A 21,138-nucleotide genomic window follows, 5' to 3' on the forward strand; every position below is an offset into this window, starting at 1 on the left:
CATAACCAAGATGATGTGGGATCCCAGGGCAGGGCTGTGTCTTGACTGCATGATGTTAATGTGATTTTCCAGCAATAATATATGTGATCAATCAGAATACTACTTTTTTATACTGCAGTGGCTATTCCTGGTGAAGGAACTAGAACCAACCTTGTAGACCTGGGGGTGGATCCACTTGAGATGAAATTACAGACCAATAGGTTGCCTGGTAAGCAGCGAATACAAGCAAAAAAAGTTGGGTCTCCTCCCGGCCTGTCTTCACCCATCTCCTGGGTACATGACTCAACCAACTCCTCCTACAGACTTTCTCATTCAGACCCCAGAACTTAGGTCTCTGGTCAGAGCTGGAACCCACATCACATCCTTATTCTTCAGCTTCAATTTCTGTAGCCTACATCATCAGAGAATCTCCTGGTTTAAGGGTCTCTTCCCATCACCTTTACCACCCTCTCAAAGCCCTACTTCCAGGATGGCCATTTGATTTAGTGGTTACAATGCTCTCTCACCTCATATCAGAGTGCCTGGGTTCAAGTCCTGGCTCTGCTCCTGATTCCAGCTTCCTGCAGCTGCACACCCTGGAAGGCAGCAGGTAATGATTCAGGTGGCTGGGTCCCTGCCACCCACATGGGAGACGTGGGTTCAGTTCTTGGTTCCCAGCTTTGTCCTGGTCCAGCTCAGACTGTTGCAACTGATTGGATAATACATCTGTGGATGTGAGTATACTAGTGAGCTCTTTCACTCTCTTGCCCTCTCTATCCCCTGGTTCCCTCCCTCCCTCTAAAATAAATAAAATAAATACACAACATTTTTTACAAGATCCTCCACTTCTCTGTTCACCTCTCAGTCTTTATACCCAATACAGTTCTGTGTTGGATACATTCCCAATGTAACAAGTATTTCTTCTGATACTTTACAATATCCTCATGGTTTCTACCATCATTGTGGGCTACCAAATATGCATACTAAATACTCTGACACAGGCATCTCTGAGAGTCCACCCATGAGCATCCCCTTATCCTCTTCAAACGTCCTCTGAAATCTCCACCAATGTATTCTTAGTATACTACTATACCCAGACCCTCACCATCCCAAGGTGGACTGGGGCAGAAGCCCAAATTGAGGTTGCCTTCCTTCCCCTTCCACTTTTTAAAAGCCTACTGAAATTTTTTAATTTTTTAAAAATACAATTTGTGGGGCCAGCGCCATGGCTCACTTGGTTAATCCTCCGCCTGTGGCACTGGCATCCTATATGGCACCGGTTCTAGTCCTGGTTGCTCCTCTTCCAGTCCAGCTCTCTGCTGTGGCCCAGGAGGGCAGTGGAAGATGGCCCAAGTGCTTGGGCCCTGCACCTGCATGGGAGACCAGGAAGAAGCACCTGGCTCCTGGCTTCGGATCAGCGCAGCACCGGCCATGGCAGCCATTTTGGGGGTGAACCAACAAAAGGAAGACCTTTCTCTCTGTCTCTCTCTCTCTCACACTGTCCATAACTCTACCTGTCAAATAAAAAAAATACAATTTGAGTTTCTGATGGAGAAGGTTTAGCTGGACTAAGCTACTTTGACAGCTTCGCTAGATAGTGAGGTTCCGAGATGATTTCAGTAATATGACTGAACACTGATTCTCTCACTCTCCCTCTCTCGCTCGCTCTCTCTCCCTCTCTCTCTCCCCTTCTCTTTTCCTCCCTCTCCCTCTCTCTCTCTCTCTCTCTCTCTCACACACACACACACACACACACACACACTTACTTATGCAGAATACTACCAGACCCTACACAACCCCAATCCATTCTAACTCCTAACAGAGTCAGCTATGTGAAAGACAGATCTAGCCATGCATAAAAGCTTCCAAAACTCCCCACTAAAGCTCAAGCTATAATCACAGCCTTCAAGACTCTTTCCAAACCAGCCCCAAATCAGTTTTCCAATCTGGCTACCAAGTACACCTGCCACAGACCCTATGCTTATTCTCACCAAGTACACCTCCCAACTTACTTGCCTCACCAACTTACTTGCCAAGTACTTCTTTGCATTTCCTTATCAGGATTTCTGTCCCTGGAACTAACCTTTCCCATAGGCATAGATCTACTGATAAGGACCTTCTAGAAGCCAACTCCTCTGCAAAGATTACCCCAGTTCCATCAGGCAGACTTAATGACTGTGCCCCTTGCACAGTGCTTGAATCTTTACAGCGAGCTCAACTCATTACATCATTGTTCGTTTGACTCGACTGGGATCCCCACTAGACTGCAGTTTGCTGAAGCCAGAGAGTGACTTCTCATTCTTTCCTATATCCCTGATGCCGGTATTATAATAGAGCCATAATATGTTAGTTTAATTGAATTAAGAACATATAACTGCCAAAGCGATATTACTATAAAATAGTTTATTAACTCCATCAGTAAACTGTCACTGAACCAGAGCACGGAATGAGGTAAGTCCCTGGAGGATTCTGTAAGAAAGCAAATCCCACTGATGGGTCATCCTCCTTATTGGCTGAAATGAGCACATGGCTCTGCTCCCTTTGCCCTGTGGTTTAGGTCCATCAGAAGTTCTGGGCTTGCAGCCAACTGTCAAATGTGCAGACTATGAAACTATTAGCTCTAAACTGTTCATTTACAGGAAAACCCAGATGACCTTGATTCAATCCTTTATCAGACAACCACAAAGTGGGGGGAGGGAGGGAGCTGAAGATTAAATTCAAAGAGGCCAGCAGATCTTCCAAATACCTAGCAGTGCGGCAGCAAGGCCAAGTCCAGAGCCCAGGGGTCCCCACGCATGCTGATAATGCTGACTTTACCACACTCTGTACCTGAGACCCTCTTACATGGATCTTTGCAGTCATGCCCTCTTCCAAATCTCACCAAAAGAAGGAACCCAGCATACATCACACTGATTAACAACTATCAGCATCTGACTGAACACTTGCCATGACTGGGAAGCTCCCTAGCTGGCCAAGCAAGCCATTCTTCTCTGGCTGCATCTTCTATTTAGACATTCTTCCTCCCAAAGCAAGCAAGCATCAACCCTGCAAATACCTGAAGATAACTCTATGCCTCCCTACTAGTCAGGTTCTTTGTTGTTGTTGTTACTACAATGTAAAACCTAAGACAAGATACTTATGAAAGAAGGACGTTTATTTCAGTTCTCAGTTTGGAGGTTCACAGTCCAAGACTGGTGGCTTCCATGGCTCATCAGGTGACGACACTTTTGCTGGCAGAGTCCTGAGACAGAACAGAACATCACACAGCCACACGCATGCAGGAATCTGTCCACATGTCCCCTTATATACCTAGCCATTATTGGACCATAAGGGTTCTGTTCCAACAACCCAGTCCAATATAATCTCTTCCCAATCCGCTACCACTGAACACCATAATAATCCATCATAATTGGATTAAGTTTCCACTCCCTTAGTAGTGTTATCACAAGTCTTTAGGCCTCTGGGGGACACCCAAACTCATATCTAAACCATAACCTAAAACAACTGTAGTTTCTTCAACCATTCCCTGTAATATAAAGTTGTAACACCAAACATTTTACTGGTTGCCTTTCTCTGCCCCACAGAATAGGACCTAGCCAAAACCAGCTTTTGTCTTTAAAAAGAGAAGTGAAATAGAGACAGGAATTTGGCATAGCAGTTAAGACACCTCCATCCCCTATCAGAGTGCCTGGGTTCAACACCCAGCTCTGCTCCCAATCCTGGCTGCTTGCTAAGGCCACCCTAGGAGGCAGCAGGTGATGGCTCAAGATGTTGGGTCCCTGCCACCCACATGGGAGGCCTGGATTGAGTTCCTAACTTCCAGCTGCAGTCATTGGAGGACTGAATCTCCACTCTACCCCTCCGCCCTCCCCTGCTTCTCAAATAAATATCTTTGGAAAAAGAAAAAAACAACAACACAGAACAGAAATAAAGCCTTTGAAAAAAAAACGCCTTCCAATGCCTATTTCTCTGGCTTTTCAGTCCAAAATTGCCATTTCCATCAGCTCAGTAGGGTATCTGCACAGCAATATGCAGGACCCATCAGCAGAAAGCATTACCTGAGAACATTCTTGTTTCCAAGTCAATTTATATTTCATAGACAGCTAAGGAGAAGAAAACTAGGAGCATCTACACATACTCAAATCCTGGGAACTCAAAAAAATCAAGCCAAAGCTTTCCAGAGTGAATTAAAACAGTTCAAGGTATTCTCTCCTGCTGTTTTTCCTCCTGTCCACTGCCAGTGAGGCAGTGCGGTCGATGGAAGCATTCACTAAAATATCAATTCGAAGCCAAAACTATTCAGAAAGTATCTTTGATAGGATCCCAGCCACAAAATTCCTGTAGAGATTGTTTCAGAATCCCACTGTGAGTGGAAAAACAGAAGAAAAAAATATTTCTCAGCTATCTAACATCTCTCCCCGAGAAACTGTCGTTATTTAAATCTAGCAGAATCCTAGTATGTTGCCACCTATTTCTCTCTCTCTCTCTCTCTCTCTCTCTCTCTCTCTCTCTCCTCTTTCAAATAAATAAATAAATCTTTCTTAAAAACAGAAAGATTGGGGCCAGCACTGTGGCTCACTTGGTTAATCCTCCGCCTGCGGTGCCAGCATCCCATATGGGCGCTGGGTTCTAGTTCTGGTTACTCCTCTTTCAGTCCAGCTCTCTGCTGTGGCCCAGGAGGGCAGTGGAGGATGGCCCAAGTGCTTGGGCCCTGCACCCACACGGGAGACCAGGAAGAAGCACCTGGTTCCTGGCTTCGGATCGGCACAGCGCCGGCCATAGCGGCCATTTGGGGAGTGAACCAATGGAAGGAGGACTTTCTCTCTGTTTCTCTCTCACACTGTCTATAACTCTGTCAAATAAAAAAAAAGATTTTTCAGGGGAAACTCCATACATTTAGAATTTATTCTATATCAAACAATATTTAAAGAATGGATTTTATGGATAAACCATTTTAAAAAAAAAAGTAAAAATGCTTTTAAAGCAGGATGAGAGATTAGCAAGAACCACTCCAATAACGATTTTGAAAACATCCATTTTCAGGGCTGGCATTGTGGCGCAGCAGGTTAAGCTGCTGTATGGGCACTAGCTCAAGTCCCAGCTGCTCCACTTCCAATTCAGCTCCCTGTTAATGTGCCTGGGAGAGCCACAGCAGCAGATGGCCCAAGTGCTTGAGCCCCTGCCACACACATTGGAAACCAGATAGAGTTCCAGGCTCCTGGCTTCAGCTCGGCCATTGCAGCCACTTGGGGAGAGATCCAGCAAATGGAATATCTCTCTCGGTCTCTCCCTCTCTCTATATTTCTGCCTCTCAAATAAATATTTTAAAAATTCTTTAAATCTCATTTTCTACATCTGTCAGCAATGTCATATCGTATTAATGGTTCTAAAATAAAAACAAAAGCAATATCTGAAACTTGTAATTTGTATAATATCCATTATCAATTGCATGAAGGTAGTGCATTCTGCCAATTTTTGAACATCTTTCCTGTTGGTAAATAAATTAGCTTGATAGGTGAGTAATATTTTTATATCTAGGGCCAAGGAGGTCTTGCCCGACAGACACAAAGAACCTCTTCTGCCCTTGGAAGCATTTCATCTGGCTCCACGCATCTTCCGAGGTGTGTGCCTCCTTGTCCTGAGACAGCATCTTTAACCCAATCGCTTCGGTGCTCTGCAAACTAGAAATTACAGGCCCTGCCTCTTGCTCTACTGAGGCATATGGGTGAATTAAAACAGTTCAAGGTATTCTCTCCTGCTGTTTTTCCTCCTGTCCACTGCCAGTGAGGCAGTGCGGTCGATGGAAGCATTCACTAAAATATCAATTCGAAGCCAAAACTATTCAGAAAGTATCTTTGATAGGATCCCAGCCACAAAATTCCTGTAGAGATTGTTTCAGAATCTCACTGTGAGTGGAAAAACAGAAGAAAACATGCAGGAAAACATGCTGTGGGGAAGGTGGGGCATCTGCAGCCGTGGCAATGGTCTGCCCCTCTGTGGGAGGGGCGGGGACAGGGGAGGAGCAATGCCACACCAGCTGCAGTGAGAGATGCCAAGCAGGAGGCTCTACCCCGTGCAGCCCAGGAGCGTGCCGCAAAGAGGGAGCAGTCTCCTGAATGCACCACGTCACGGGGGGGTGAGAAGAGCTCCAGGGTGCAGGGAAGAGCAGGAGGGCTGAGACCCAGCAACCACACACAGCAAACCTCACCCTCTCTCCAAGGCAAAGAACAGCCTCGAAAGTGGACCCAATCCCCACTGGCTTATCGATGAGCTGATGTCTTGATGGTGGCACTGTGGGTCTGGGGACTCACGGAGATCCTGTGCAATGTCAGTACCTCACTAGTTGTCATGAGGGGACAAGGAGTGACTGAGAAGGTCCCTAGCAGTGGGCAACGCCGGGCAGGTCACAGGCATAGGGAAAGAGGCTGGAGACACAAACACGATCATGACCAGAAGTCTGCTAACCCCAGAAAGGCAAAAGACCTCACCTTCAATATAACAGGAACGTGTTTTTCCTGAGGAACTCAACTCACATAACAGGAAAACGCCCCAGGGCTGGCGCTGTGGCATAGCGGTAAAGCCGACCAATGCCTGCAGTGTCGGCATCCTATATGGGCACCGGTTCGTGTCCCAGCTGCTCCTCTTCTGATCCAGCTCTCTGCTATGGCCTAGGAAAGCAGTAAGATGGCCCAAGTCCTTGGGCCCCTGCACCCATGTGGGAGACCCAGAAGAAGTTCCTGGCTCCGGGCTTCAGATCAGTGCAGCTCCAGCTTTTGTGGCCATTTAGAGAGTGAACCAGTGGATGGAAGACCTCTCCTCTCTCTCTCTCTCTCTCTCTCTCTCTGTCTCTATGTCTCTCTGTCTCCCTATCTCTCTGTGTGTGTGCTATGTGTGTGTGTGTGTATATGTAACTCTGCCTTTCAAATAAATAAATATAAAAGAAAAAGCCCCACCCCTCGCATCATGACAGACCTACCCCAACTTCCCCCTGGATTGCAACACCTGATTCCAAGAGTGGTCCACAGGCATGTACACAGGGTAGACATCACTGTGTTCCTGATGCCCAAGGAGCCAGGAAGCCCCTCCTTTTAGGCAAGTCTCAAAGGGGAAGGGGAGACCCGTATGCGACTTGTTAGAGCACTCCACACAGTCAAAATGGACCGTCCTTGTAAATCATTCCTGTTCTTGGTCTGACCCAGGAACAGCCCACCCCCATGCGGGTTACAAAAGGGAAACCTTGTTGGGGAAGGGGGCAGGTGGAGTGAAGGAGGAGCCAAGGGAATCAGACTCTGGGAAGCTATTCAGAACAAGGCAAGCAGAGTAATAATTATGCTGTTTCAGCCTTGCATGGCGTGCACCATGCGCCAGGCACCCCATGCTTCCTCGGGTCTGACAATGGTCCTGCAAGGCTGGGCTGACCACCGTCATCACCAGCAGATGAGCGAACACCGAGTTCTGGAGACTGAGTGACCTGGCCGAAGCTGCAGGCCAGGGTTGGACCCCAGCAGTCTGGTTCAAGCTTCCTGCTTCCATTTCTACTATCCTGCCTCACTGTGGGACTTTCGAGGTCACAGTGCAAGAGGTGCTGACGGTTATGGCGCCAGACTGTGAGGAGAGCAGATTTAGCCTGAAGGCCAGAGAAGGCACAAGAATTCAGAAATGGGGGCCAGCGCCGTGGCACAGCGGGTTAACACCCTGGCCTGAAGCGCCGGCATCCCATATGGGCGCCGGTTTGAGTCCCGGCTGCTCTACTTCCAATCCAGCTCTCTGCTGTGGCCTGGGAAAGCAGTAGAAGATGACCCAAGTCCTTGGGCCCCTGCACCCACATGGGAGACCCAGAAGAAGCCCCTGGCTCCTGGCTTTGGATCAGCGCAGCTCCAGCCATTGCGGCCAACTGGGGAATGAACCAGTGGATGAAAGACCTCCCTCCCCCTCCCCTCCCACTCTCCCCTCCCCCTCTCTCCTCCCCCTCTCCCTTCCCCCCTCCCCCTCCCCCTCAGCCTCTCCTCTCTCTGTGTAACTCTGACTTTCAAATAAGTAAATAAATCTTTTTAAAAAAAAGAAAGAAAGAATTCAGAAATGGAGACAGGAGAGCCTTGGGCCTCAGCATAAGCCAGTGGATGCAATCAGAGAAAGCTGGAAATAAAGAGATGTCACCTCAAAGGTCAAGGTTAAAGAAGTCAAAAGTATGCGCTAACCCTGTGAGGAGGACAGAAATGAAAACTATGCCGCTGAAACTTCACACATCTGTTTATTCGGCATATTCTGTTCGTCTTCCGAGATTTCCTCCTGTCATTATAAAAATTATCATGCACATCAACAGATGACTGCAATAAATATGGTAAGAAACTAGCATTGCCAAAGATGTAAAAAAAAAAAAGAGAGAGAGAGAGAGAGAACGGCTGCTAATTCTAAGATTGGGAGTTGAAAAGCCCCCAGATGACATCAGCCTAAATTCTCCTAGAAAAGAATGACAAGAAGCTGGCTCAGGGACTGTCTCTTTGTGGCTGACCCATTTTATCACAAGGAAGAGGTCTGGGGTGTGGAGAACAAGGGCCTAGGGTGAGGGGCCAGGCCAGACACATTGCTTCTTACCTTGTGCTTCCCAGAGACACTGGTCTGGGTCCAATTTTGTACCCCTGCTCCAAAATGTGTATGTTGAAGTCCAGTACCCAAGAACATGACCTTACTCGAGGACAAGGTCCTCAAACAGAAACCTTAACATGTGGCCTTTAAAAAGGGCCCAAAGTGCACGCTCACATAGAGGAACGGCCATGTGAAGACAGAGGGAGAAGGCCATCCAGAGCCCAAGACGGAGGCCAATGCATGCATCTCGGACTCTCAACCTCCAGAACAGTAAGACAACAAACCCCAGTGGTTTTAGCTGCATGGCCCACGGCGCTCCTGATGGTGGCCCCAGAAGACTGGCACGGATGTATTTCCTGAACCCCAGGGGATATTCTATTTCCTGTCTCTCTGCTCACGTCCTGGCCTAAAGAGAGGATCAGGCCTTGAGCAGGGTGGGGAGAAAATAAAGGACACCCCAGTTTCTGCGGCAAGGTCTCCAAGTGCCACGGCCCCTTGTTCACCCTCCCGAGTGACCACAACTTCCCCTTAGAGACCCTCTGTTTCTATTCTCTGACAGCCCCCTAAATTCATCCTGCTTCCAACACAGCATTTACCTTCACCAAGTACTGTGTTTACCAGGTCGCTGTCTCTTGACTGGTGTTCACTACAAGAACATTCCTGCATTCCTTTGCTGGTCTCTGAAGGCTATGCTACATGTATATTAATTTGAGTATTCCCAAAAGGCCCAAGGGTTAAAGGCAGAATCCCCAAAGTCTTGCATTAATGGCACTAAGTGAGTGGAAAGTTAATCCAATGATGGTATTTAGTGGTGGGGTCTTTAGGAAATGATTAGATTGGATGAGGTTGTTAGGGTTTGGTCCAGACAATCAAATCATGGCTTCTTGGTAAGGAGGGACCCACACAGACACAGGTTCCCTCTTGCTCATTGATGCTCTGTGCTGCCCCAGGACTCTGCCAGCAAGAATATCACCACCAGATAGGAAGCCATGGGGCCGCTGGGTCTTGGACTGCGAAACTCCAAAACCACGAGTTGAGATAAACCTCTCTCCTTCATAAGTGGCCTGTCTTAGGTATCTCATTGTAGTCATGATAATCTGGCAACCTGCCCGCAATTACCTCTTTATGCCCCCAAGTGAACTTTCTCAACTCAGTGTCCCTGGACATAGTGGTTCTTAACATGTCCAGGCCTCTGCGCCTGTAATCCCACCCCTTCCCGAGAATGCTCTCTTGATGAAATGCTACTCCAAGTACCTCTTCCAATGACTGCTTCCCAGCGGGCTCTGAAGGTGAACTCACGGCAAATCCACACTGCTTACCTGGAAAGCATTTACTCCCAGCAAGCTGGGCGCCTGTTTCACAGCTAAAGGTCTCCTGTGTTATCAGGAAGGCGAAAGTCTAGCATTCCTTGTTTCCTGCCCCACCCTCCATATAGAGTGTCTGGGTGCAGCAGCATTCAATACACACCAGTGAAGGGGACGAGGAGGAAAAGAGAAGAGGGGCCGTAGCAATCCCTGCCTGTTGGAGCATCTCATTTCTCAAAATGTCCCTTATCCTTAAATAACAAACTCAGAAATTGAACTTGTAGTCTAGCTGTACATGGCCCCTTCCCATTAAATGTCCTCCCTGAAGCTTTATGCATGTGTTGGGGTTTGGGGAGGGGGGCAGAAGAGGCTTCAGATGCAAGGCAGAATGGGTACCCCTCACTGGGCTGTAAGCTCCCTGCAGGCAGGGCATTCATGAGTCATGAGTAGCCCCTACTAGCTGTGCACATGGGAATCCACCAAAGCATGTTGGATGGGTGCACGGATGAATAGACAGATTCTAGGCCTGACTCCATATCTGTGGAAACTGGGGATCTCCACTAGTGCAGAAGGGAGCAGTTCCCCCTCTCCCTCTTCTCTCCAGTTCTCTGACCCAGCAAGCCCCAAAACCACGTTGTATCTGGGAAGGACGACAATCCGCCCTTATGTTGGAAGCCATCCCAATATTCCCCAGGTGTGCACAGCAAGGAGAGGGGACTTCCCACTCCCCAAGGTCATTGTATGTCAAAACAATCGGCCTGGCCGGTGCCGGTCCTGAAGTTGTCAGACTCTGTCTGCAACTTTCCAGGGCCTTTAACGGGAAGAGCAGACAAGGCTGGGCAGCTGATAGATAAAATCTCAAAGCTAAGCAAGTCTTGTAGCTCTTCTGTCCTCATAACTTCCTTTCAGAAGTGGCGAGGTGATGATGTTAGCAAAGGATCACCTTGACTTCTCTAGAACTCACTAAGTCACTTCAATCCCTGTTAAGTCAGTCTCGGAGAAAACAAATTCCAGACTGCTGGATACAGTGGAGGTTAGCGCTGGGCTTCTTCAGCAACCATGAATATCACCCGACTTTAAAGTGAGGATGAGGTGGGCATGGCTTCCTGGTGTAGCAGTTAAGATGCCACTTGGGACATCCACACCCCATTTCAGAGTGCCCGGGTTTGAGTCACAGCCCTGCTTCCAATTCCAGCTCCCTACTAATGCACACCCAGGGAGCCCATAGTGTCTGCTCAAGTACTTAGGTCCCTGCCACCCGCATAAGAGACCTGGATTGAGCTCCAGGCTCCTGGCTTCAGCCCAGCCCAGTCGCAGCTGTTGTGGGTACTTGGGGACTGAACCAGTGGAGAGAAGACTGATCTCTCCCTCTCTCTTCCTCCCTCCCTCCCTCCTGCATCCCTCTGCCTTTCAAATTTAGTTACATTCTTAAGTGAAAAAAGAAGTCATGATAGAATACTGCTGCAAGCAAAGTCACTTTGAAGCAGTTAAAGGCTTGGAAACTCCTACAAATGGAATTGCACGGGCTTCACCACCCACTGGGAAATCCGAGCAGGGTGACAGCCATGTCCCCAGACGGTCTTTTCAGCGGCCTTTTTGGCCTGTAAGACAGCACCATGCTTATGCTGGGCAGCTGATGATGCAGCTTTCTCAGTGCCTCTAAATTCACCAATGAGAACAATTTGCTCAAATTTCATAAAACAAGGATGAGCGAGTACACCTTGTGACACCAGGCACAAATGCTGCTATTTTTAGCCCACATGAAAACAGGCCAGAATCGTTACAAGGAAGGGAATATGCCAGGTCCAGCAGCCCGAGGTGATGAGGGTGATGAAAGATGTCAAGGACAGTCCCTGGGCCTGTGGCCCCACTCCGCAGGAGGCCAGACAGCTAAGACAAACATATGCAAAGGAGCACAGCTCTAAAAGCAGGACCAAAACCAACAAGGAGAAAGGGAGGGGCCAGGGAGCAGAGAGGGAGGCCAGGGAAGTGCGGAAGAAGAAAGGAGGAAAGGTGACTGACGGTGCAGCTATGGCAACATCAACAGCTTCTACCAGGCAGATCCCCGGGTCTCACGCCCAGTAAACAAAGGGTGCACTCCTCAGTCACCACCCACAGCATGGTTAGAAACCCATCACCTGCCTGGGGCAGGGGAGTCACTACATTCAGCTAGTGGAACAAGGCTGTGGGCCCTGCTGATCCCCAAGCAGCCAGAACAAATTTAGAATGATCTCATATCCACTTTTTCATTCCTCCTGAAGCACAGTTGCCAATACTCTTTGCTGGGAAATCATGGCAGAACACGATGACTCTTTATGCATTGCTATGGAAACCCTAAAACTTCCTCTAGAAACCACTTAAAAAAAAAAAAGGCAGCACATAACCCCACTCTAACTTTCAATCACAATTCTCTCCAAGGAAGAAAACTGAAAATTAGATGGATTCGTTCCGAGTTCCCTTTTCCAATCAAACAGATGGGATTTAGATAAGCTCCTAAAGCAAATTGTGATTCATATAATAATATGTAAACTTATCTCAAATCTCAGAGGCTTTTTGTAATGAAGACTTTGATAATTAAAGCATTCCTATACAACTCAAGTTCCATTAAAGCAATAGAGGTAGATGAAAAGTCCTCTTAGCTAAAATATTTACCAGGGGCCAGAACATGTATATACTTTGTTCCATGTATTGAAATGCTGATGGTTATTTAAAATATGGGTACAGAAGCCCATATAAATTTCTCCCTATGTCCTTATTAATGGTTCATAAAAGCCATTTGGGGCAGACACTTTGGCACAGTGGTTAAGATGCTGCTCGGGACACCCGCAGCCCACATCAGAGTGCCTGTGCCTGAAACCAAGTCCTGGCTCTGCTCTCAAGCTGAGCTTTCTGCTAACGTGCACTCTGGAGGCAGCAGGTGATGGTTTAAGTACGTGGGTCCCTGCCACCTGTGTGGTAGGCTCGGCTGGAGCTCCTGACTCCTGGCTTTGGCCCAGCTTTGGCTACTGCAGGTATTTGGAGCATGAACCAGTGGATGGGAGATCTCTGTCTCTTTCTTTATCTGTTTACCTGCCTTTCCAATTAAAAAAATAATAATAATAATAGAAATAAAAAGCCACAGGGCTGGCATTGTGACACAGTGGATTAAGCCACTGTCTGTGACACTAGCATCCCCTACGGGCACCGATTCAAGTCTCAGCTGCTCCACTTTCAGTCTAGCTCCCTACTAATGAGCTTAGGAAAGCAGGAGAAGATGGTCCAAGTGCTTAGGACCCTGCAACCCATGTGGGAGACCTGGATGGAATTCCAGGCTCCTGGCTTCAGCCTGGCCCACCCTCAGCTGCTGCAGCCATTTGGGGAGTGAACCAGCAGATGCAAGATCTCTCTTACTCTGTCTTTCCCTCTCTCTCTGTAATCCTGCCTTTCAAATAAACAAATCTTTTTAAGTTTAAAAATAAGAAATCATTCAAAAGAAGCTGTGTGTAGGAAGCACCTACTCTACTTACCGCAGTACAAAGCAAGATCAAGAAAAGAACTGACCACAGCTATTAGCAGAAATCCCCCCTAAGTCTGCTGATTTCAATGGAATGTATGGAACTCACATGGAAGGCATCAAGGTTAAAGTCCTAAACATGCAGAACAAGCACTTTCCCAGCTAAACTCAAGGGTGAAGGGGAAAGACCTTGTGCCAAACTCGTGCCGGATTAGTTTCAACCCCCAACAACCTGGCTAGATGGGTTATGTGCTCACTGGAATAGCATAGGACACTTGGGCTTGGAGAGACAGAATAACCTGCCCACGGTGCCTGGGCAGCTCGAGAGACAGGAATTCAAGGTTAGAGTTTTCTGTCACAGCAGAATCCAACTCTGGCTACAGAATGAAATCAGAATATGATGACGGACCTGCAAACCCCACACATAGAAAGAAAAGTCAACAAGTATGACATGAAAAGGGACAGACTATCCAGATGAGTGGAATAAAGGGAGCCACACTCAGCATGACCCAGCATCGGGAACTGCACGGCCCTGAGGCCCCTCTGAAAGTCTTGCTCATCTCCTGGCTGGAGCAGCCCAGGCCGGCTGATTTGGCTTTACTACCTAGAGTGCCTGCAGCCAACACCAGTGGCTCCCCCAGTGGACAAACACAGGTTACTTTGGAAAGTGATGGATGTATTAAGTTGCTGACCTACAGTAAGCAGTCATTCCACTAGGTATAGTATATTTGTAGATCTTAAATTTATGCATAAGATTAATTTTAAAAATAAAAAATAGGTAAGCAAAGATCATCTTCCACTAAACTGTACTGGATTTTTTACAATAGTAAATCTACCAGGCAACAAAGCATTAAACTTGGAAGTAATGGAAGTCCCAAGTATATTCTAAATACACACTATATTCACCAAAAGTAACTACAAACGAAATGAATAGAACAGAGTCAGCTTTGAATAATCAAATTTTAGACCTGAAAGGAACCTTTAAGTCAATGAGAACAATTCTACCACTTTAAGGAAACTGAGGTCCAGGGCTCCACGTTCTCATGAATGGCAGAACCAGGAGAACTGCGTGTGCCCTGGTCCCAGGCTGGTCTGTGTTCCACCCTGCTGCATCCACTGTTTGAGGATCATCACAATGACTCTCAGAACAGAGAAATGATTTGGCTGTCACCTTAGCAATGGGTGCAACAAGACAGAATGTCTCTTGTAACTCTTTGTATCTACCAGTATAGTCCCAAACCCAAACCATATCATTTCTTCCCAAAGCTTCTCTTGTATCAGTTTGGGTAGTTACATATTCACAAAGCATCCTGCATTCTCTATTATATAGAGTATTCCTCAGGCTTTCACTAGTTTTTCTTTTTAAAGAAAATTTAGGGGGGCTGGTGCTGTGGTGCAGCAAGTAAAGCCGCCGCCTGCAGTGCTGGCATCCCATACGGGTGCTGGTTCGAGTCCCAGCTGCTTCACTTCTTATCCAGCTCCCTGCTACGGCCTAGGAAAGCAGAAGATGGTTCAAGTCCTTGGGCCCCCGAACCCACGTGGGAGACCCAGAGGAAGCTCCTGGCTTCGGATAGGCACAGCTCTGGCCTTTGCGGCCAAGTGGGGAGTGAACCAGCAGATGGAAGACTTCTCTCTCTTTCTCTGCCTCTCCTCTCTCTGTGTAACTCTGACTTTCAAATAAGTAAATAAATCTTTAAAAAAATAATTAAAGTTATAAGCCTGGAAATAGCTGATTATACCTGGTCAAATGAAAAGCTTATGTAGGAAATGCTATGTAGCAAATTTTATTTCTACAAAAACAAGGTAACACACATATACATACATATACATGTGTACATGTATGCACTGTATATGCATACAAGAGTATTTCAAAATGTTTGTGGAAAATAGAATTAAAAGGTATGCTTATTGGGGCCAGCATTGTGGTGCCATGGGTTAAGCCACCATCTGAAACACTGTCATCCCACATCAGAGTGCTGGTTCAAGTCAGTCCCAGCTTCTCTGCTTCTAATCCAGCTCTCTGCTAGTCTGCCTGGGAAAGCATCAGAAGACGGCCCAGGCACGTGGGCCCCTGCACCCATATGGGAGATCTGAACGGTAGCCCTGGTCCTGGCTTCAGCATGGCCCAGCCCCAGCCATTGCAGCCATTTGGGAAGTGAACCAGTGAACAGATTTCTTTCTCTCTCTGCCATTCAGCCTTTCAAATAAATAAGTTATTTTTTAAAAAAAAAAAAGATAAGTTTATTTTGGTGTAAAAATTTTTGAAATCCATACATAAAAGAGGTCTTCAAAAAGTTAATAAAAGTACGTATCATGAAAAAAAACCATGCAGGTATTTCAATAACCGCTCACTGCCCACACTGGGCCCTGAGTCACATGATGAGGAGGGCAAGGCTCTCTTCTTCAGCCTGCAACTGACAGGGCACTGACCCCTGCACAGGCCAGCTCCTGCCCTTGGGACTCTGACCCGGTGAGAGCATGCTCTCCCGAGAGTCCCAGGCAGGAGGCAATGGCCGACTTCCTCCGGAACAGAACTGTGGGGAGCAACTCGGACTATACTGTTACTGGAATTAAGACTTATTCTATGCATCTGCTCTCCCACAATATGGCGCTGGGAGAGAAGAAAGAGGCTTCTACACAGCTGCCTCCAGTTCAACCAAGAAACTGTAGGACCTGCTCCTGATTGGAGGAGAGCAGCGTACTCGGCGTGTGGGTAGCAGAGTTGGGATTGGTGGAAGAGGACTATAAAGGAGGAGAGAGACGGCATGCACCAGGAACATCTAAGAAGGAACATCTAAGGGGAACATCTGAAGGAACACCTGTGCAGCCCCCGAGAGAGCCGGCCGGCGGTGTGCCGCTCCCCTGCGGAAGTGGGGAATGTGACAGGGGGAACCGTCCTTCCACGGAGGTGGAAGGGATAGTAGCCAACCCGGGAAGAACCAGCAGCAAACCCGGGGAGGGCCGAGCAGACGAAAGAACAGCGCAGGGTCCTGTGTCGTTCCTCCACGAAGAGGGGGAGCGACAAGAACAGCTTCCGTTTTGTTGTCCCAGCCCCTCTTTTGTCTCAGAGTCCATGGTTGACAGCAGCAGCTCTTGTACCCTTGAGCTTGTGAGAGAAGATCAAGAACCACACCATATGGTCCTGCACTGGGGGATGAGCAGGGGTGGAGGCTGGGAAAATCAGGTGGCAAAGTCGGGTTTGGCGGCTTCGGCTTTCGCTCATTTTCTTTTGTAATCACAGAGGCACCGAGGCATGCCACTTGCTCCAGGTGCAAGTACCTTCCTTCCAAAGCCAGAATCTTGGTGAAAGCACACAATGGGAACGGGCTTTGCGGCTGCCCCTGCCCCCACTCCCAGCGCCCGTCCCTGCGAGGCAGAGTCGTGATTTAGTTGTCAACCACTAAAGCAGCAGCCTTCTTTCAAGGGCCTCCACCGACCACTCCATAAACCAACAAAGGAACAGAACAAACAAGTGCCTGAATGCTTTTGTGTTGCCATGGCAACCAGCCTGGCTTTCCCAAACTCACAAGGTAAGGAAAAAAAAAAAAAAAACACTCCACCAAAAACAGAATGTGCAGCTACTGAACTTGACATCTCACTAAGGCTTCTGTGTACATCTGACGGATGCTTCCAAACAGCAGCCACCGTCAAGGCCAGACTCTCAGGTGTTTGTAGCAGAGGTTGGCTGTTAATACTCGGTGACTGGGTATGCCAGGCTGGTCCACCCTGAAGGCACTTCTGGGTCTCAGTCCTCCCCATGTACACTGTGTACTGGGGGCATAGGCAGCTCAACCGCCTAAGTAGCTACACTCTGGAGCAGAGAGGGAGAAGCAGGGGAGGGGAGAGGGTCCATCTGCATGCCCAACACCAAGCCTCCTCCACAGAACTCCTGAGAAACCAGGTGCCCATTAAAAAACAAAAAAACAAAACAAAACAAAAAAAACACCTGGGGCGGGCCACGCACTGTACACCTCTTGGTTTCCAGCATTCGGTGCAATGGGAAGGAGGAGGCCGACCCTAAGATCTTCCCGAGTCACAGGGGAACCAACCCTCTGAAGGGAGGCTAGGAAGACATCTCAGGGCCCCAGCACCCAGTCTGTGTTGGCCTGTCTGTGTCCATTTCCAATGTCCAGTTATCTCATTGTCTCTGTTTGCACATTCCCCCAGTCTTCTTCTGTGATGGGACTTCAAAGGGTCATTGAAAAATGCATAATAAACTTACCTTTAATTTCATCTTTCCATGAATTTTTGAAGTACCCTCGTGTACTTAAAACATGGTACGAAGCCGGCGCCACGGCTCACTTGGCTAATCTACCACCTGCAGCACTGGTACCCCAGGTTCTAGTCCCGGTTGGGGGACCAGATTCTGTCCCGGTTGCTCTTCTTCCAGTCCAGCTCTCTGGTGTGGCCTGGGAAGGCAGTGGAGGATGGCCCAGGTGCCTGGGCCCTGCACCCGCATGGGAGACCAGGAAGAAGCACCTGGCTCCTGGCTTTGGATCGGTGCAGCACGCCGACCATGGTGGCCATTTGGGGGGTGAACCAACGGAAGGAAGACCTTTCTCTCTGTCTCTCTCTCTCACTGTCTAACTCTGCCTGTCAAAAAAAAAAAATGATGGTACAAGCATAAAGGTCAATTGAACGAAAAGGTACTTCTTGAAATACAAACTTCTTTTTTCCTACAACACACAGTTCCCATGACTGTTTAGAAGACCCCTCATCTGTGTGGATTTCAAGATTTTTCCACCAAAGTAAATTATTTTTTATTCCATGTTCCACACACTTTTCGAAGTACCTTGATGCATAAAGAACTAGAAGCTATACCTTAAAATAATAACAACGATCACATCTGGGTGGCTTCCTGCAGAGACTGTTGTCATTTATCAGATAGGCTATAGTAACATGCTATCATGTCAGGAAGAAGGAAAGTCTGCCTTCTACGGCCTGCAAAATCATTTGATCTGACCCAGCCAAGGCAACCACAGATGAGACTCAAATTCAATAAATCTAAAGCAGGATAATTTTTCAAAAGATTTATTATTTATTCAAAAGAGTTACAGACAGAGAGAGACAAAGAGAGAGAGACCTTCCAACCACTGGTTCATTCCCCAGATGACTGCAATGGCCAGGGCTGAGCCAGGCTGAGGCTAGGAGCCAGCAGCTTCATCCGGTGGAAGCTTTACTGCTCTGCCACAGCACCGCCCCTCTAGCAGGCCAATTTTTAAGTTGATAAGTTTGTATGGTCCACGAATGAGGTTACAAATAGCCAAATGGCCCTTGGCAGAAAAAAGGGTTCCCCACCCCTATATTTTATAATTTAAAAACAAGAAAAGAATTAAGAGAATCCATTTGGCTCTATCCTATTTCCAGAAAGGGATGCATAAATACAAGGTTTTAATCTGCCCTTCAAAAAAAGAACCATGACTTTCTACTAAGTCTACTAAGTAGACTTCCTACTTTCTACTAAGGTCATCCAACATTTATCCACTGCCTTCTAAGTACAAAGTGTTAAGGAGGGGCTGGAACTGTGGCCTAGGAAGCTAAGCCTCTGCCTGCAGTGCCGGCATCCCATGGGCGCCAGTTCTAGTCCTGGCTGCTCCACTTCTGATCCAGCTCTCTGCTGTGGCCTGGGAAAGCAGCTGAAGATGGCCAAGTGCTTGGCCCCTGCACCTACATGGGAGACCTAGAAGAAGCTTCTGACTCCTGGCTTTGGATCGGCACAGCTCCGGCTGTTGCGGCCATTTGGGGAGTAAACCAGCGGATGGAAGACTCTCTCTTTCTGTCTCTCCCTCTGTCTATCTGTAACTCTGCCTCTTAAATAAAATCTTTTAAAAAAAAAAAGTGTTAAGGAGCTAAGTAGACAAACTAGACAAACACATTGGACATTGGCAGAGGAGCCACTGAAAGGTTTAAGTGCAAGAGAGTAATGAGAGGCTCACATGAGGACTGGGACCGTGGCATGTCAGAGGCTGTAGCAAATTATCACAAATTTGGTGGCTCCTCTGGCCTCAGAATCAGCCCTTAAGGCACTTGGATCTGGCTGAAGAGCCCATGAGAGTATTTCAGGCATGGAAAGCCAAGACACTCTGGCAAAAAAAAAAAAAAAAAAAAAAAAAAAAAAAAAAAACAACACCACCTAAATGAAAGATCTCTGTGAGTGAGATCCCAGTGGAAAGAACAGGTCTTCAAAGAAGGAGGTACCTTTCTCTGAAGGGAGGAGAGAACCTCCACTTTGACTATGACCTTGTCTAAACAAGATAAGAGTCGGAGAACTCAAGGGGCTTCCATAGCCTTGGAAACTCATGACTGGAGCATAGGGAGACTACTGATGCCATAGACAGGAGTGTCAATTGGTAAAGTCAACAACAGGAGTCACTGTGCACTTACTCCTCATGTAGGATCTCTGTCCTTAATGTGCTGTACATTGAGACTTAATGCTATAACGAGTACTCAAACAGTATATTTCACTTTGTGTTTCTATGGGGGTGCAAACTGTTGACAGCTTTACTTAATGTATGCTAAACTGATCTTCTGTAAAAAAAAAAAAAAAGAAGAAGAAGAAGAAATTATCAATTCCCAACTTGACTCTCACTGGGATTAAACATGACAATAGGTCTGATCTGATTTCATCATCATTTAAAAAATCATCTATTATTTTTCACTTTATGTTTGTGTGGGAGCAAACTGTTGAAATCTTTACTTAATGTATACTAAGCTGATCTTCTGTATATAAAGAGAATCGAAAATGAATCCTCATGTGAATGGAAGGGGAGAGGGAGTGGGAGAGGGGAGGGTTGCGGGTGGGAGGGACGTTATGGGGGGGAAGCCATTGTAATCCATAAGCTGTACTTTGGAAATTTATATTCATTAAATAAAAGTTTAAAAAAAAAACTAATTTGGTGGCTCGATACAACAGAAATTCATTACCTTACTGTCTTTTGCGTCAGAAATCCAACATGGGTCTCCCTGGGCTAAAATCAAGATGCCAGCAGGCTGCATTCCTTTCTGGGAGCCAGGAGAGACTTCTGTGTCCTCCACCTCGCCTCCTCTGTAAGCTGCCCAAAGCCTCTTCCTTCCTGTTCAAAGCCAGCAACAGGTGGGCGGTTCTCACTCGTGCATGGACACAGCCTCTTGTGATGACACTGGTCCCACCTGGATAAAGCGGGACGCCCTCCCTAGTTAAGTCAGCTGCTTAGCAGCCTTAATGCCACCTGCAGTCATGTAACATACTCACACAGAGATTCGGATGTGAGTGTCTCGTGGGCAGGGGAGGATGCTATTCAGCACCTGGTAGCAGATCTTCACAGTGATCCATGAGAGGCCTTGAAGAATGCAACCGTGATGGGATGGGGTGGAGAGGGCAGTCCCATCAGAGATGCAGGTTGAAACCTCCAGGCTCTGATGACTGCTCAGATAGGATGTGAGTGGCAGTCCGGGTGCCAGGTGACAGCCATTGCCCCTCACAGGGAGCACCTGCCAGGGACCAGCTAGGGGAGAGGGATGACACGGTAGACGGGTAACCGGAGGTGTCAGTGGGCCACCGGACACGCCCAGGAGCATTTGGCTCTGTGAGCAGACAGGAGAAAAGTCAGGACTGGAGGAAAGGAAACGGAGAGGGCTGCAGGAAACTCGTGGCTGAAGCAAGGGAGGTGAGCAGGCCACGCCGTCTGCTCCGGTCCAAATCACACGGAGAGAACAGAAAAGCCTGCCTGGATGGATACAGTCATTTTGTACTCAGGTTTAGGAACCCTAGATAAGATATGGGCGCTACACTGGACA

The 21,138-nt window shown here is 47.6% G+C and overlaps 1 protein-coding gene across 3 annotated transcripts in view; it reads right to left on the reverse strand.

Annotated features, from left to right (window-relative positions):
* Positions 1–21,138, reverse strand: part of SYT16 (synaptotagmin 16) — a 330,451-nt gene that overhangs the window by 176,849 nt on the left and 132,464 nt on the right. The window contains exon 1 of one of the 3 annotated variants that reach the window (XM_070065065.1): positions 507–717. The exons of the other annotated variants lie outside the window; for them this stretch is intronic. The gene's annotated coding sequence lies outside the window, so the exon portion shown is untranslated. Of the gene's footprint in view, positions 1–506; positions 718–21,138 lie in introns of those variants that run through there. 3 annotated transcript variants of the gene reach the window in all.

Source organism: Oryctolagus cuniculus, chromosome 20, assembly GCF_964237555.1.
Source record: "Oryctolagus cuniculus chromosome 20, mOryCun1.1, whole genome shotgun sequence".
Lineage (NCBI taxonomy): Eukaryota > Metazoa > Chordata > Mammalia > Lagomorpha > Leporidae > Oryctolagus > Oryctolagus cuniculus.